Raw genomic sequence first — 14,783 nt, forward strand, 5'->3', positions numbered from 1 at the left:
ACCTGCCACTGTAGCCTAATCGGACACCTCAAGGAATGGGTGCAGCTGGCACAGCAGTCTTAACTCTACCATTAGAGACAGTGAGGCAATTGCCTCAGGCAGTGGATGCAGGGAAGTAGAAGCAAAAGGCTAAAAGAGAGAATGGTGTACCTACCACATGGCCTGCCTGTGCCCTCTAGCTACCCTGTTTGTTTCAGGTATGGGGACAGTCACTGTCTCATCTTCAGTGCAGAAGAAAGACTCACCTAGCAGACTTGAGGCGGCAAAATGATCTCTCCACACCTCTGTTCTGGTTGGGAATTATCAGTGCAAATGGTCCTTTACCCAAACCTGTTCTCTATTTAGTTGTTACTTAAGCCAGTGGCTATCATAGTATCACGTACATGGTTACTGGCAATGCCACCTTCCATAAGTAGAATACAGTGGTGCCTCACTTGACGATGTTAATTCGTTCCAGCGAAATCTCTGTAGAGCGAAAACATCATCAAGCGAAATAAAAAAAAACCCATTGAAATGCATTGAAAACCGGTTCAATGCATTCCAATGGGCTGAATACCTGCTCGTCCAGTGAAGATCCTCCATGTGGCGGCCATTTTTGGTGCCTGTATAGTGAGGAATCCATCCTAGAAAACAGCGGAGGGGCATTTTGAAAGCCGGCAGCCTTTTGAAACCCGACCATCAGCTGTTTGCTGATCATCGTAAAGTGAAGAACCAGTTCCCGAAATGGGGAACCGATCATTGTTAAATGAAAAAAACCCAATCTAAACATCATTTTGCTATCGCTTTTGTGATCGCAAAAACTTCAACGTTAAGCAGATTTGTCGTTAAACAGGGTAATTGTCCAGCGGGGCACAACTGTACATATTTACACTTCTCCATTTAAAATGACCATATTGGTGTCAGGTGCTCCCCACCCCCAAAATCCAAAACCCTCAAAGAATTTCCAGTTTCTAGCCTACAGATTAACTATCAAAGACGTTTTTCTTATTATGTTCAGCTTCTTTCTCCAAAATGTATGAGCCAGAAAACTTCCAGTGAGCAATTGAACAAATTATTAGAAAACTCTTAAAACTGTTTCAGAGCATTTTGCCAGGTAAATCAAACAGATAAAAGAACTGCTGGGTTATTTTCCCTACTTATGATTATTTCTCCCCCCTTCCTTTTAAATTAAAACTGAGGAGGCAGAGAAAAAAAATATAAAAGAGTGGTTAGGTAGCTGGCCTTTAAGCCTTCAATTAATTGAACAAAGATTTTAAAATTGTTCAATTGGTTTCATTAGGAAGTGTATAATAGAATAATAAAGTAAAACAAATGATATAAAGCAAACCCACTAATTAGCTCTACATGATTGATACAGCTTTGGTCTAGGCATTTGATCTTGAACAAAATGCAGTTCCTTGTTAAGAGGATTTTTAATTGATGTGCAAAGAGGTATTAGATGATGTTGGAAAATAATTACTCAAAAGCTATTCATGCATTTGGCTGAACATAACAAATGAAGTTTGGGCACGGGATTTGGCGGAGTGGACACGTACTAATTAATAACGAGAAGAACAAGCATCTTCCAGTAGTTTTTAACCCAGTCTTTGCTAGGAGATTGCTTAGCAATTATATGCCATAATGAGGTTGTCATCTAAACAAAATCAACATTACTTAGATGTCAGGCAAGATTGCTAAAGCTACAGCCGATAGAAGATGCTCTCTTTGCTTTGCAGATGGCTATATGGTATTAATCAACAAAAATATTGCCAGTTGTCCAGCTGCCATTAAAAGACTGGACTAATGGGGCAGCAATGCTGTATCATTTGATTTTCGGTTGTAAAAATGATGCCGTCATGAAGAGAGAGGAGGAGGTTGAGATCGCAAAGGTGGAAGCCCATATTCCAAGGCTATTGAAAGACACACACACACACACACAGACAGAGAGAGAGAGAGAGAGAGAGAGAGAGTAGAATCCTCCTAATCCAAACTTCTGTTATCTGTTAATATTTAATTATCCTGTTCCACAGTGTCTTCCTTTATTTTCTCATTGTAGCAATGGAATGCTGTTACTTTTCTGGTTCTTGTTTTTCCACAAAGCAACATAGTAATACAAAATTGCTATCACATCACCTAGACAGAATTTAAAAATAACTGCAATTGCATTTCTAAGGCTCATAACAACGATGCCCCATGCCTTAGGGACCTGCATTTCCTTCCTCTTCTGACGCGCTTTGTCTGCAAGGATTGAGAAACTAAACCAGTTTAAAATAATAAAAACTGGAGAGTTATAGTGGTTAGAGGAGGGGTGGGTCGCTTCAATGAGACGGAGAACTAATGTGCCCCCTCTCCAAATCTTCTGTGGATCCCAGTGTTCTTCTTGCTACCATATACTGCCAAAATTCAATGACAGTTGAATGGCAAGATTGATAAAAACTTCAAACAGTGCGTATTCAAAATGTGGAACTCACTGCCACAAGACATAATAGTGATGGCTGCCAATGTGGAGGCTTTACAAAGGGACAAGATAAATTCATGGAGGTTAGGGCTTTCAGCTATTGGTTGGAACAGTTATCTACCTTCTCCAGCATCAGGGGTCTGTCAGTTCCTTGGAAAGTGAGACCCAGGGTATGGTTGCGGTCATGTTCTGCTGGCAAGTTTCCCTTTGAGGCATTTGCTCCTTGGTTTGGTCCAGCAATGACCGCTCCAACATTCTTAGCCCTCACTAAGAAAACGTATCTTCTATTTCAGTGGTTCCTAAACTTTTCGGACTCGTGTCTCCCCTGAGCGGTGGCAGCAGAGCAGGAGGAGCGGTAAGGGTGGAGCAGGAAGCGAAGAAGCCCGAAGGAGCGGGACCTGGAGCCAGAAGAACAGCACCCCCAGCAGGTGCCCAGTGAAAAAACAAAGAGAAACTTCCGTATTGCTCCTGCCTGGCTTGGTGGCACACTAGAAAGTCATGGGGCACCCCTGCGGACCGCGGGGCACTACAGTGCACACTTGGGGAACCCATGTTCCATTCCAAGGAATGTGCTTCCAATATGATTAATGGTTGTTTTGATTTATGTCAACAACTTAAGGAAGCATCTCCAAAAACACTTTTTCGTAGGCGTCCTACTGAGAGGTACAATACAGACATTGTTTTGGTCCACATCTTGCTCGATTGCATCTTAATTTAGGATCCAACCATTCCTAAACTTTTTTTTCAGCTTTTAAAAATTTGTCTAGGTTGCATGACCCTCCACCAGTTCTAGGACTGCAGGTTCCATCATCCCACCTCCACTACCTTTGCTGGAAAGGGCTGATCGGAGCTGATATTCAGTGAGATCTGGAGGGCCACACATCATGACTCCTGACCTACAGGCGTGTTTATACCCCTCCATCTCAAACACCTTGGTGAGATCTGAGCAATCTATTGGGATCCCAAGAACTGCCCACAAGGAATCAGTGAGGTCTCTGTCTGGTTCTCTTTGAAGGGCTACCAGAGGATAGTTCTCTTTCTCAGGTACCCTCTATTTGAACAGGTCCATGTCTGGTTAAAAAAATACAGAATAATATGGAGGGATATCAGAGACCTTGTGTTTGCCCAAGGTGACCACTTAATCTTCTCCATTTGGTGAGATGCATGGTACCTCTTTTTAAATTGTTTTTGTCTGATTTTGCATTTGTACAGATAAATTATAATTTGCAATGTGATGCAGATCACTATCTTCTTTTGCTTTTTGGGGGGGGGGGGTCTGTCTGTGTTTCCACACAGGACCTGGCTCATCACGCCAACTATGATACAACATAAGGTCTGTCCCACTGTGTCTGCTACAAACCTTTTCCTGCCAGGTATGCACCATAGTAACAGTGCGTGCATTCTCCAAGTGTTGACCCTTATACACTCAGAATAGAACTGTTGGATAGGCCAGTGGTTTAGGTATCTGGTTGGAGAGCCAGATGTTGGGAGTTCAGTTCCTTGACAGAGGCTGGACTTGATAATCCATAGGGACCTTTCCAACTATCCAGCTGGAAGATGAGGATGATGATACATGAGTGAAAGAATCAGTAAGCTGTGAGAAGCCTCATGATTCACAGAAGTACAAAAGTGAAACAAAAAAAAGAGGGACACTCAAATGAGAAGATGATGAATCCTGAGGACTGAGCATACTCAGGAGCCATGGAATGCTAGTTAATTGTTAAAATGAACAACAGAAAACCAGGGAAGAGAAAGGGAATGTAGTAGAATGCACCACGCACTGCAACATTTTGTTGCAATCTTCACTTCTTTGTCAGTGTTTGTCATTTTTTTCGGGGGGGGAGCTAAGACGTTGCAGTGCTTGAACACTTGCATATGGGGCTTATTTTGAGAAAGAAAGCGAGAAGGGGGAAAGAGGCGGTGGGATTCTTCTTTTCTCATTTATTGTGACAACTGAAAAGTCATGATGTGTTCATAAATGTATCCATACTAACACTCCCACACATACTATTCGCCACCTCCTTCTCTATTTTCTAAACCTGTTAATTAAGGGTGGGTTTTTTCTTGTTTTTTTTTTAAGTTTTTCATCTGTTTGAAGATTTTTTTTCTTGGTTATATTAATAGCAAGGATTGATAATGTAGATATAGTAAAGACACTCCTTATCACTCTTATAAGCTTGTGTGCATGCCCGCGCGCACGTGTGCGCGCGTGTACACACATATTAGCATGCCAGTCACTATGGAAACTAATAAACATTTATTGAGCTGAAACGCTGATTAATATCTGCTGATTATTTTGACATTATAGTGCTCTGATTTAAATGTAAAGAATTTCTCCATACTGCAAAGTCATATTTGCGCTCATAATTTTGCAAATTGAAAAATTAAATTTCTTGTTCCATGCTGAAGTGAGTTTTGAACTAGCCATTTTCCTAACATATGTCCCCAAAACAGGACATGGCTTCAGATTTAAAAAGACTGTAACCACAACGATGACAATTTCAACAGTGAAAACAACATTTATTGCAAGTCTCTCTCTTCTTCTGATTTCTTGGCTGCAATCATGATTTTGATTGGCAATTGAACTAAGGTATAGGAGAAAAAAAGTATTTGGATTTCTTCATTTTCAGAATTGAAGCCATGTATTTCTTCTGCAGTCATTATGTTTGTCTTCTTCACATTCAACTGTAATGCTGCTTTAGCACTTCCTTATTTTACTACTTTCCATCAGCCCTTATAAACTTTAAAAACTTTATCAGTAATGTAATAAGGGTTTTCTTTTCTTTTGACTATGGTGATGGTCACTTTGCGTTGTTCTTTGGTAATAGTAATATCCGCGATTTCAACCAAGAAGTTCTTCTGGTTGTCTGTTGGACCAGTAAAGCAAAATTGTTCTTTGCAGGGTCTTTAAATTCTTCAGGAATATTATTCAAATTGTTTAGGTTATGTTTTTGCACTATGATTGTTTCAGTGTTCTTTATCAGCTCTTCTCTAATTGTTGGTATTCACAGCTCATAGTCTGTTTCACAGTCTGCTCCTGATTTTGTTTTTGCATATTGAATACAGCTTCTCCATTTTCTGATTCCAATAATCTATTTAATCCCTGTATTGGCTTTCTGGCAATGCCCTCGTGGATATCTACCTGTTAGGTTGCCTGAAGTATGATTTGCAATAAGGAGCTTGTTTGCTATGAATCACTCTTATGCCCCCCCCGCCTGTTTCCTAGGCCAAGTCCTCCAACTGATTCTGCCTTAATTCTTACTTTCGCATTTCAGCCACCTGTGATTATCAATATATTATGTTTTATTTTCATTAAATTTCCTGACAGATACTTGCATGAAAGTTTCTCATTTCTTCTTTGCCAGCATCTGTCGCTGGAACATAAATTTGAAAGACAGTTATGTTGGTAGTTTTCCTAAAAAGTATGATTGATAAGATTTATTTATTTATTTATTTATTTATTTATTTATTTATTTATTTATTTATTTATTTATTTATTTATTTATTTATTTAATATCCCGCCTATCTGGTTGGATCAGGACCACTCTTTGATTTGGTCAAACTTCATATTATAACCCTCAACTGCTTGTGCTATGGTCTCACTTCACTAGTAGAGCCTTGCCAGTTCTTTTTGTGCTGTTTTTTCCAGAAGAAATCGATCAATTACCTTGTAATTAGCAAACTGGCTAAGGACTTGCCTTCCCAGAACTGCAGTATGTACCCATGAGATGTCTTCAATTTATAGTTCTGTCAGACCCTGCCAAGCTGTTGATGGCTTCACTCATTAGGTAATCACTCACTGGTTTTGTAGAAAACTCAAATTCTCACACAAAAAATAGCCTAACCAGTGGTGACTGTAAGCTTAGTTTGATACCTGTGCATCAACATAATATATATTATGTTGACATACAGGTTCTCTCTTCCTCTCTGTCTCTCCCTCCCTCCCTCGCTCTCTCTCTCTCTCTCTCTCTCTCTCTCTCTCTCTCACACACACACACACACACACACACACACACACACACTTATGGTCATGGTTAAAGGTGTTCCATATTTGTACATTATTGATTTTATTGAAATGCACTCTGGTGCAGAGCACAATATAAATCATCATCATCATCCTTGGTTCGATGAACCCCCTTATTTATAGCAGCATTCTATGCATTTTGGAAGAATATTGTGACTCAGGTGAGCAACAGACTGTAGACTTTGATAAAGTAGTATACAGCAGAGCTAAGAAAAGTTCTCTCTCTCTCTCTCTCTCTCTTTTGAATTACAACTTGAAGAATCCTCCAGAAAACGGGCCATGTTATAATCTAAAAAGCAGCTATTCCAAGGTCCGAGATAAAGGTGTTTTCTTAATACTTTAGCGTTCTTTAACAGCAGAAGGAAGGAAGGAAGGAAGGAAGGAAGGAAGGAAGGAAGGAAGGAAGGAAGGAAGGAAGGAAGGAAGGAAGAAAGAAAGAAAGAAAGAAAGAAAGAAAGAAAGAAAGAAAGAAAGAAAGAAAGAAAGAAAGAAAGAAAGAAAGAAAGAAAGAAAGAAAGAAAGAAAAATTATTTTCCAGTCAGGATTTCTGTCTGATGTATGAATTCCATCACCTGCGAGGTTCTTCACTGAGCTTCAGCCTTAGCTGTACAATGGGATAAAGGAGTCAAAGTTCAGCCTTTTCATTTCCTCTTTCCATAACCAGATTATTGACAGACTAATCTGTCATGACGGTCTACGGTTTACTTACCAAGCAGGGACTGTTCGAATCAAGCAGAGATTAATGCATGATGGCAAAGCACTTCAGATAATTTGGTAATAAGCACCACATTACCTTGAGTTGTAATATGTTTTTACAGCTAAAACCAGAAATGGAAAGAGGGGAGGGAGGAAGCCTCTTGACAGGCTATTGTAGGTTGCAAACAACACCAACACCACCAACAACACATATTCTTGAGGAGAAGCAGCAGTTCGGGAATCCCTATTAAGGAGAAATCAATAGCAACCCATCTTCCGAGCCTGCACTAGAAGTGGTGGGACAAGGGCATTGCATTTTTCCTAATCAAGCAGATTCCGCTGAAGCCAAGAGTCTCGCTGAGCTTGCTATATCCAGCTGTACTGTGGTTGCTACTTAATGGAGCAGGTCATAGTTATAACACCCCAAAGAAATCAGCTAGTCTCAGCCTGAGAAGCACAGAAGAAATGTTGAAAATCCAGCGTTTCTGCATTTAATCACTTCTATAGGTCATCCACAGTCTGCTGAGGAAGGGCTCCGTGCAGTCGTAAAACAGCGTTAACTTCTTGCTCGTGCTTTGATCCTCGCTCACTTGCAGACACGCATACACTCGGTTGAACAAGCCTTTTTTAAAAATCTGTTCTTTGTGCCGTCCCATCCCTATCCTGCTCCTTTCCAGCTCTGTGATGGTGGCACATTTTATGTGGAAGGAGAGTCAGCTTTTTGGTCAGTGCAGACAAATCATTGTCTGTGGTCTCTCTAAGGCTATTTTGTGATCCCCCGGAGTCCTCCAAATCACCCAGTTCCAAAAAGGTTTTGGGTGTCTGTGTGTGTGTGAAAATGTCATATTCTATGAGTGGTTATGCTGATCTAAAAGAGGGGCAGCAGACCCCCCCCCCCTCAGTCCCCCTGTCAAAATAGAAAAAAAGATACCAAACCCACAAGTGGATTCTTTATTTATTTATTTATTTATTTATTTATTTATTTATTTATTTATTTATTTATTTATTTATTTATTTATTTATTTATTTATTTATTTATTTATTTATTTAAAATCACATTTCTTGCAGCTAGTGAAGCCTATAGTGGGTTCCGGGGGTCCTAGTTTCTCTAAAGCTCTTATTTCATACATCCCTTTATTACTACAGTAGGTAGTCACAAACCTGTCAGTGCTGATTCTTCTGTTTCTCATTTTTCTATTCTTACTTTTGGTTTTTCCTGGATTTTGGGATTTTTTTTAAGTTGACATGAACATTCCTGAACATTTTTGGTGAGACTTTCTTTGTATATATCTGTTTTTCATGAAACTTTGCCTGATATGAACAGGGCATTGGGAAACATATAGTTTGATTTCTCAGGTGGCACCAGTCTTTTAGCATTAGTTTATCTACTCTCCACCTGGCCTGTTACCAAACTCAATTCAACTCCATACCCACATTGGAAGAACATCTGAAAGGACGTCCTGCAAAAAGAGGCATTATAGCATCCTAATACTGAAAAAATGTAACTAAAACAAAGTGGTTAGGTAAAGATAAAGGTTCACCTTGACATTTAGTCCAGTCGTGTCCGACTCTAGGATGCGGTGCTCATCCCCGTTTCCAAGCCGCAGAGCCAGCGTTTGTCCGAAGACAATCTTCCGTGGTCACGTGGCCAGCATGACTAGACACGGAATGCTGTTACCTTCCCACCATGGTGGTCCCTACTTTACATTTTTACATGCTTTTGAACTGCTAGGTTGGCAGGAGCTGGGACAAGCGATGGGAGCTCACTCTGTTGCCTGGATTCGATCTTACAACTGCTGGTCTTCTGACCTTGCAGCACACAGAGGCTTCTGCGGTTTTACCCACAGCGCCACCATGTTCCTTTGGGTCGTGATGGATGAGTAAAACAAAGCAGTTACTATGTACTGAATAACTCCCCATGTAGGGTGTCCAACTAGGCAATATGTTTGGCTCATTTTTTGAAGAACTATTTCCTCAAATATTTGTCATAGTACGAAATTTTCCTCACCCCTGCAGCTTGTATTCCATGTACTGTACTTTGTTATGTGACTGGTAATTGAAAGGTAAACACGGGCTTAGTTTGCAAGTCTGATTGACAGGGCATATATCTCTGAGGAAATTCAATTGTGAGAGGGAAAATCTGTTCATCCCCACCTATATGCATTTTCCTTAATGTCTAATTTGTCTATTGGATACACATGTGTTCATGCTAACACATTAATGTTGACTAGGTGAGTACTGTTTAATCCATTATTGTTAGCATGCTTTGCTAACCATTAAAATGGAGAATTATATAATTAATTAGATAATTAATTTGTCCTTTAAATAATTATATTGTTCAACTAAAAACATAGTTAAAATTACTAAAAATAACTAGTAATCAAAGTAACGAGAAATGTTAATCATTTCTCAGAAATGATGTCTCTGATGTTTAACAATGTTGTGGATTTTATAATCATTCTTGAAAACTGTAACATATTAGTGGTAAGAAATTAATTTTTAACAATTTATTCCCAAGCACAAGGCTGTACCACCTGAGTATCTATTTGTCTGAACTGAGATTTAACACCATTCTGAATGTTGATTCAAAATTCTTCATTAATACCAAAATGCAGAGGAACTCTGGGTGGCCAAAAACAGTAAGAACAATTGCCCACTCACCATCACAAGCACATAAATATGAAAACTGTGCAAAAACTAGATCAAACCCCTAGGCAATGGTGAATCAAATTCAACATCAACTCATGGATCCACGAGAATGTCAGAGGAGGAGAATATTCCTAAGGGCCTCTCCAAAAAGCACAAATTTAACGTGTTTTCTGAAGGTCAGAAGGGAGGGATTGAGGTGTATATAGCCAGGAAGTATGTCTATAGTGTGGGGCCACTGCTGAGAAGGCCTAGGTTCCTGGTTCCTGGTTCCTGGTTCTAGGTCTCTCTAGGGATGACCACCCACAATCACGAAGCCTTGCTAGCCTGGATAGATGATCTTAAGTAGAGATGCTCTGAGAGGTAATAAGCCTCCAAACAGTTAAGGGATTTATGTTAATACCAGCACTTTGAATTTGGCACAGAAGCAAACAGGAAGACAATGCAAGTGTCACAGGATTGGGGAGACGTGATTGTACCTCTGTGCTCCTGATACAAACCTGGCTGCCACATTTTTCACCTGCTGAAGCTTCCATGTCACCTTCAAAAATAGCCCCATGTGCAGAGCACCGTAGTAGTCAGTCCTAAAGATTACCAACATGTGGACCAGCATCATTTAGGATTTCTTGTTCAGAAAACTTATTTGGATAGATGGTCTTAAAAAGGCTAACAAACTTTGCTACATCTTTATCTTCTAAACCCACTTATTTGACTTTTTCACTGTCTTCTTTTGTATTGTTTTTCTCAAGTTCACAGAAGAACATCATGAAAAGCAATCAATAAAATCTGTTTATTATAAAGAGCATGAGAAATTACAGTAAGTGCTGAGCATCTTATTGTAAGACAATGAAACACTTCACTGTGCTGATTTTTTTAAACTTTGAAAACTGAGTGCAGAGTATGATCATTATCCTGATTTCTTAGACATTCATAAATATAAAATATATTGTTTAATAAAATTAATTTCTCCTTTTATTATGAAGACTTCTCTATATAATAGCTTTTGTGTTTTCTCCTTATGACAACAGCACACTTTAGCCATTTTAACATTTTCCCTCAAATTAACTGCCTCCGTTCTTGGTTTGTGTAAAACTTCGCATTTATCTATATTCATTGGTTTTAATAAATTCCTGGAAAATCTCAGTGCCAATTCAAATGGAAACTCCACTGTTTTCAATGGGACTTTCCACCAGTATTTAGCCCTTTACATAAAAAGAAGTGGCGTCATGTGATGTGGGGAACATGTGGATTTCATTGTCAGAGCATGTGGCTGTAAAGACATAAGGACAGATTTCTTTCCTTCAAAGGACTGCAGGACTGGCCCCACCATTACACAGAGTGAAACAATCACATCAGGCAGTAGATGTCTAAGAGAGGCAGAGAGCAGTGGCAAATGGTCTGGGGTCTGGACAATGTCACAGAGAAGATTCACTCTCACAATTAACTTTAACCACATGTTTAAAAGCTATGGGAACAGAAATACCCCCCCACACACACACACAGTATGGTATAGTGGATAGAGCAGTGGTTCCCAACCTTGGGTCCTCAGATGATCTTGGACTAAAACTTCCAGAAGCCTTCACCGCTAGCTGTGCTGGACAGGATTTCTGGGGACCCAAGGTTGGGTAGAGTGATGGAGTGGGGCTCAGGAGGTAAAGGTAAAGGTTCCCCTTGACAATTTTTGTCCAGTTGTGTCTGACTCTAGGGGGCGGTGCTCATCCCCGTTTCCAAGCCATAGAGCCAGCGTTTTGTCTGAAGACAATTTTCTGTGGTCACATGGCCAGTGCGACTTAGACACGGAACGCTGTTACCTTCCCACCAAGGTGGTCCCTATTAATCTACTCACATTTGCATGCTTTCGAACCGCTAGGTTGGCGGGAGCTGGGACAAGCGACAGGCACTCACTCCGTCACGTGGATTCAATCTTACAACTGCTTGGTCTTCTGACCCTGCAGCACAGGCTTCTGCGGTTTAGCCCACAGCGCCACGACGTCCCTTGGGGCTCAGGAGACCTGGGTTCAAATTTTGGCTTGGCCATAGAAACTTACTGAATGATGACAGTGATAAAACCATTCCCTAAATATCTCACAAACCTGAGAAACCCTATTAGACTCTCCATTAAATTAGATGGGACTTTTCAATACATGTCAACAGCCTTCAGCTAGGTGGAGTGAGCTGATTGTCTCAGTCAGTAGACTTTAAGTGTGATGAAAGAGAACCAACTCATTATTTCTAATTTCAGCAAATGGTACGACTTACTGTTGTATGCCATCAGCTGCTGCCATCATCACCCCCAAGGCTGCTCTGTGTCCCTCTGAGATTATTTGAAATACAGTACTCACCATTAGCTGGGAGAGAAGTGGCTTTTCCAAGGAATAATACATTGCTGCGTATTTAACTCTGTTTTAATGAGGTTTATTATATAAAAATATTTATTTAAAACAATCCTAACCTCCCTTCTCCTTAAGAAGGACCCAAAGAGGCCACATTATTCAAAGGCAATATTTCAAGCAAAAAATGAGAAGTATACAAATACTAAAAAGGAGCAAACAAATACCACAGTGGTAAACAGAAGCAACATGAAAAAACAATCAATGAAGCAAGGCACAATCATCCATTAAAAACCCCGCTCAGGCAGTCAGTAATTAAAAGAAAGCTTGCTTGAAGAAAAAAAGTCTTTGCCTGCTTGCAGAAGGACAGCAAAGGTGGGGCTAGCCTGGTCTCCTATGGGAGGGAGTTCCAAAGGTCTGGGAGCAGCAACAGAGAAGGCCCTCTCCTGTGTTCCCACCAAATGCACCTGTGAAAGTGGTGGAACTGAGAATAAGGCCTCTCTTGATTTTCTTAACACCCAGGCAGGCTTGTAATGGGAGACATGGTCCTTGAGATAGTTTGAACAGTTTAGGGCATTATAGGCTGAGGCCAGTACTTTGAATCCTGCTGGGTGGGACTTGGTGTTAGCTGCCTTAAATGTTCCTGATGCTGCCTATTATTGGGTGAAAATTATCTGATTGATTGATTGATTGATTGATTGATTGATTGATTGATTGATTGATTGATTGATTGATTGATTGATTGATATACTGCCCCATAGTGCTACAATACTCTCTGGGCAGTTTACAACATAATTATGCAAGGAACACTTCCCCTCCCTTCAGTGAGGAACTGGGTATTCATTTTATCAACCTCAGAAAGATGGAAGGCTGAGTCAACCTTGAGCCAGCTACCTAACCCCATTGGAATCAAACTCAATTCATGAATAGAGGCTTGACTGCTGTACTGCAGTTTAACCTCAGTGGTACTTTTGATATGAATGAGTCTCAATGGGTAATCCATACATGAAGGGATTTTCACTGAAGAGTCCATGCAACATAAAGAGCTGGCTGTCATCATTTGGTCAGAGGATCCATTACACATCTCTGAAATCTAAGGAGCAGTGAAGCACTCTAGATGTGACATTATTATTCTTGTGATTGCAATGGAAACATCTACCTAGTGCCTGAGTGGAGCTCTCAGGAAACTATCACCCTCACACTTGAGACTAAATTCAGCTGTTCAGCGAGCCCACTCACTGAGAAGGTTTGATATCACATCAAGAAAGAGGCATATATATAAGAAACAAATATAAAATGTGCTTTCCTTTGGATACCTTTGGACTGCTTACAAGTAATATGGCTCGCTTGTGCGGTGATCCAAAATTGTAAACATGTTCTCCTTTGTGCCGTTCTTGTTCTTTTGGTGATTGCCAAAAGGTAGAGTTTTAGCAACTGCCAAAAAAAGCCTCTAAAACACAAATGATTTGTGTTTACAAAAGAAGAATACATACAAGTTTTGTGTGTCTTCTGTGTTCCCTCTTTTCTGTAACCTATCATAGAATCATAGAATAATTGAGCTGGAAGGGGCCTATAAGGCCATCAAGTCCAACCCCCTGCTCAATGCAATTCAAAGAAGATCTGACAGATTGTTGTCCATTTTCTCTTGAATGCCTCCAGCATTGGAGGTCTTACTATCTTCTGGGGCAATTGGTTCCATTGTTGTGCTCCTCTAACAATTATGAGGTTTTCCAGTGCCCTTCAGCTGTCAAATCACCTGATAAATTTTTCATCCACTAGTGTCACAAGAGCTGTAAGCATCGCTCTCTCTTTTTTCTTTTCTTTTTTCGCACTATATATCATATACATAAAATTGGGAGATGTTATAGACTGTAAAGGGGAGAATAAATGTGCCAAATCTTAGACAACTAATTTCAGAGAAAGAGATATATACACTGGGCACTTTTAAAGTTTGCTCCCTGGAAGCACAGTGACTGAAGCACCTCTCCTTTCCTCCTGATTCACATATATTCCTCCCTACAGTCTGACCCCTGCTGCTCCTTTATTCATGTTCAATTCACTTAATAAGTCCAAGCAACCCTCACTGTGCTCCAGGAATGTATTTGCACATTCTGTTTCCATCCATATAAATCTGCCCAGAATAAGATGCTTCAGTTAGGGATTCAGGATTGGCCTGCAGCCAATGCCCAGCCTTCATTCAGGGACCCACTGGATCTGTGTATGTTCCTCTCCCTCTACTGAACATTTGAACCAGAGATGGCAGCTTCTCAATGAAATGTTTTTGAGCTCTGGCCTTTGAGCTGAACCTCCTGTGCAGGATGGAGTACAAGAGGACTTTCTGTTCCAGATCAGCCTGACTTGGGCACTGCAATCTTCTTAAGCTCTGGTATGTTTCTGGCATGATCCGGTCTCTTGGTTTGCTCCCAGTTTTTGACTTGTTCCTTGATCCCAACGAGAGGCTACTCCCACAGCTCCTGGATCTTGGCTTCAGGTTCATGCTGGTAAGCAGATCCAAACAGAACAAAGAACACAGCAGCCGCAGCCCGGGAGGGATGAAGGTGACAAAACTGGAAATGGGTTAGGAAATGTTTTCAGTCTCATGGCCCTTTTGTACCACAAGAGGGAACAGATCAAGTTGTTGAAACTTAGC

This window comes from Pogona vitticeps, chromosome 2, assembly GCF_051106095.1.
Source record: "Pogona vitticeps strain Pit_001003342236 chromosome 2, PviZW2.1, whole genome shotgun sequence".
Classification (NCBI taxonomy): domain Eukaryota; kingdom Metazoa; phylum Chordata; class Lepidosauria; order Squamata; family Agamidae; genus Pogona; species Pogona vitticeps.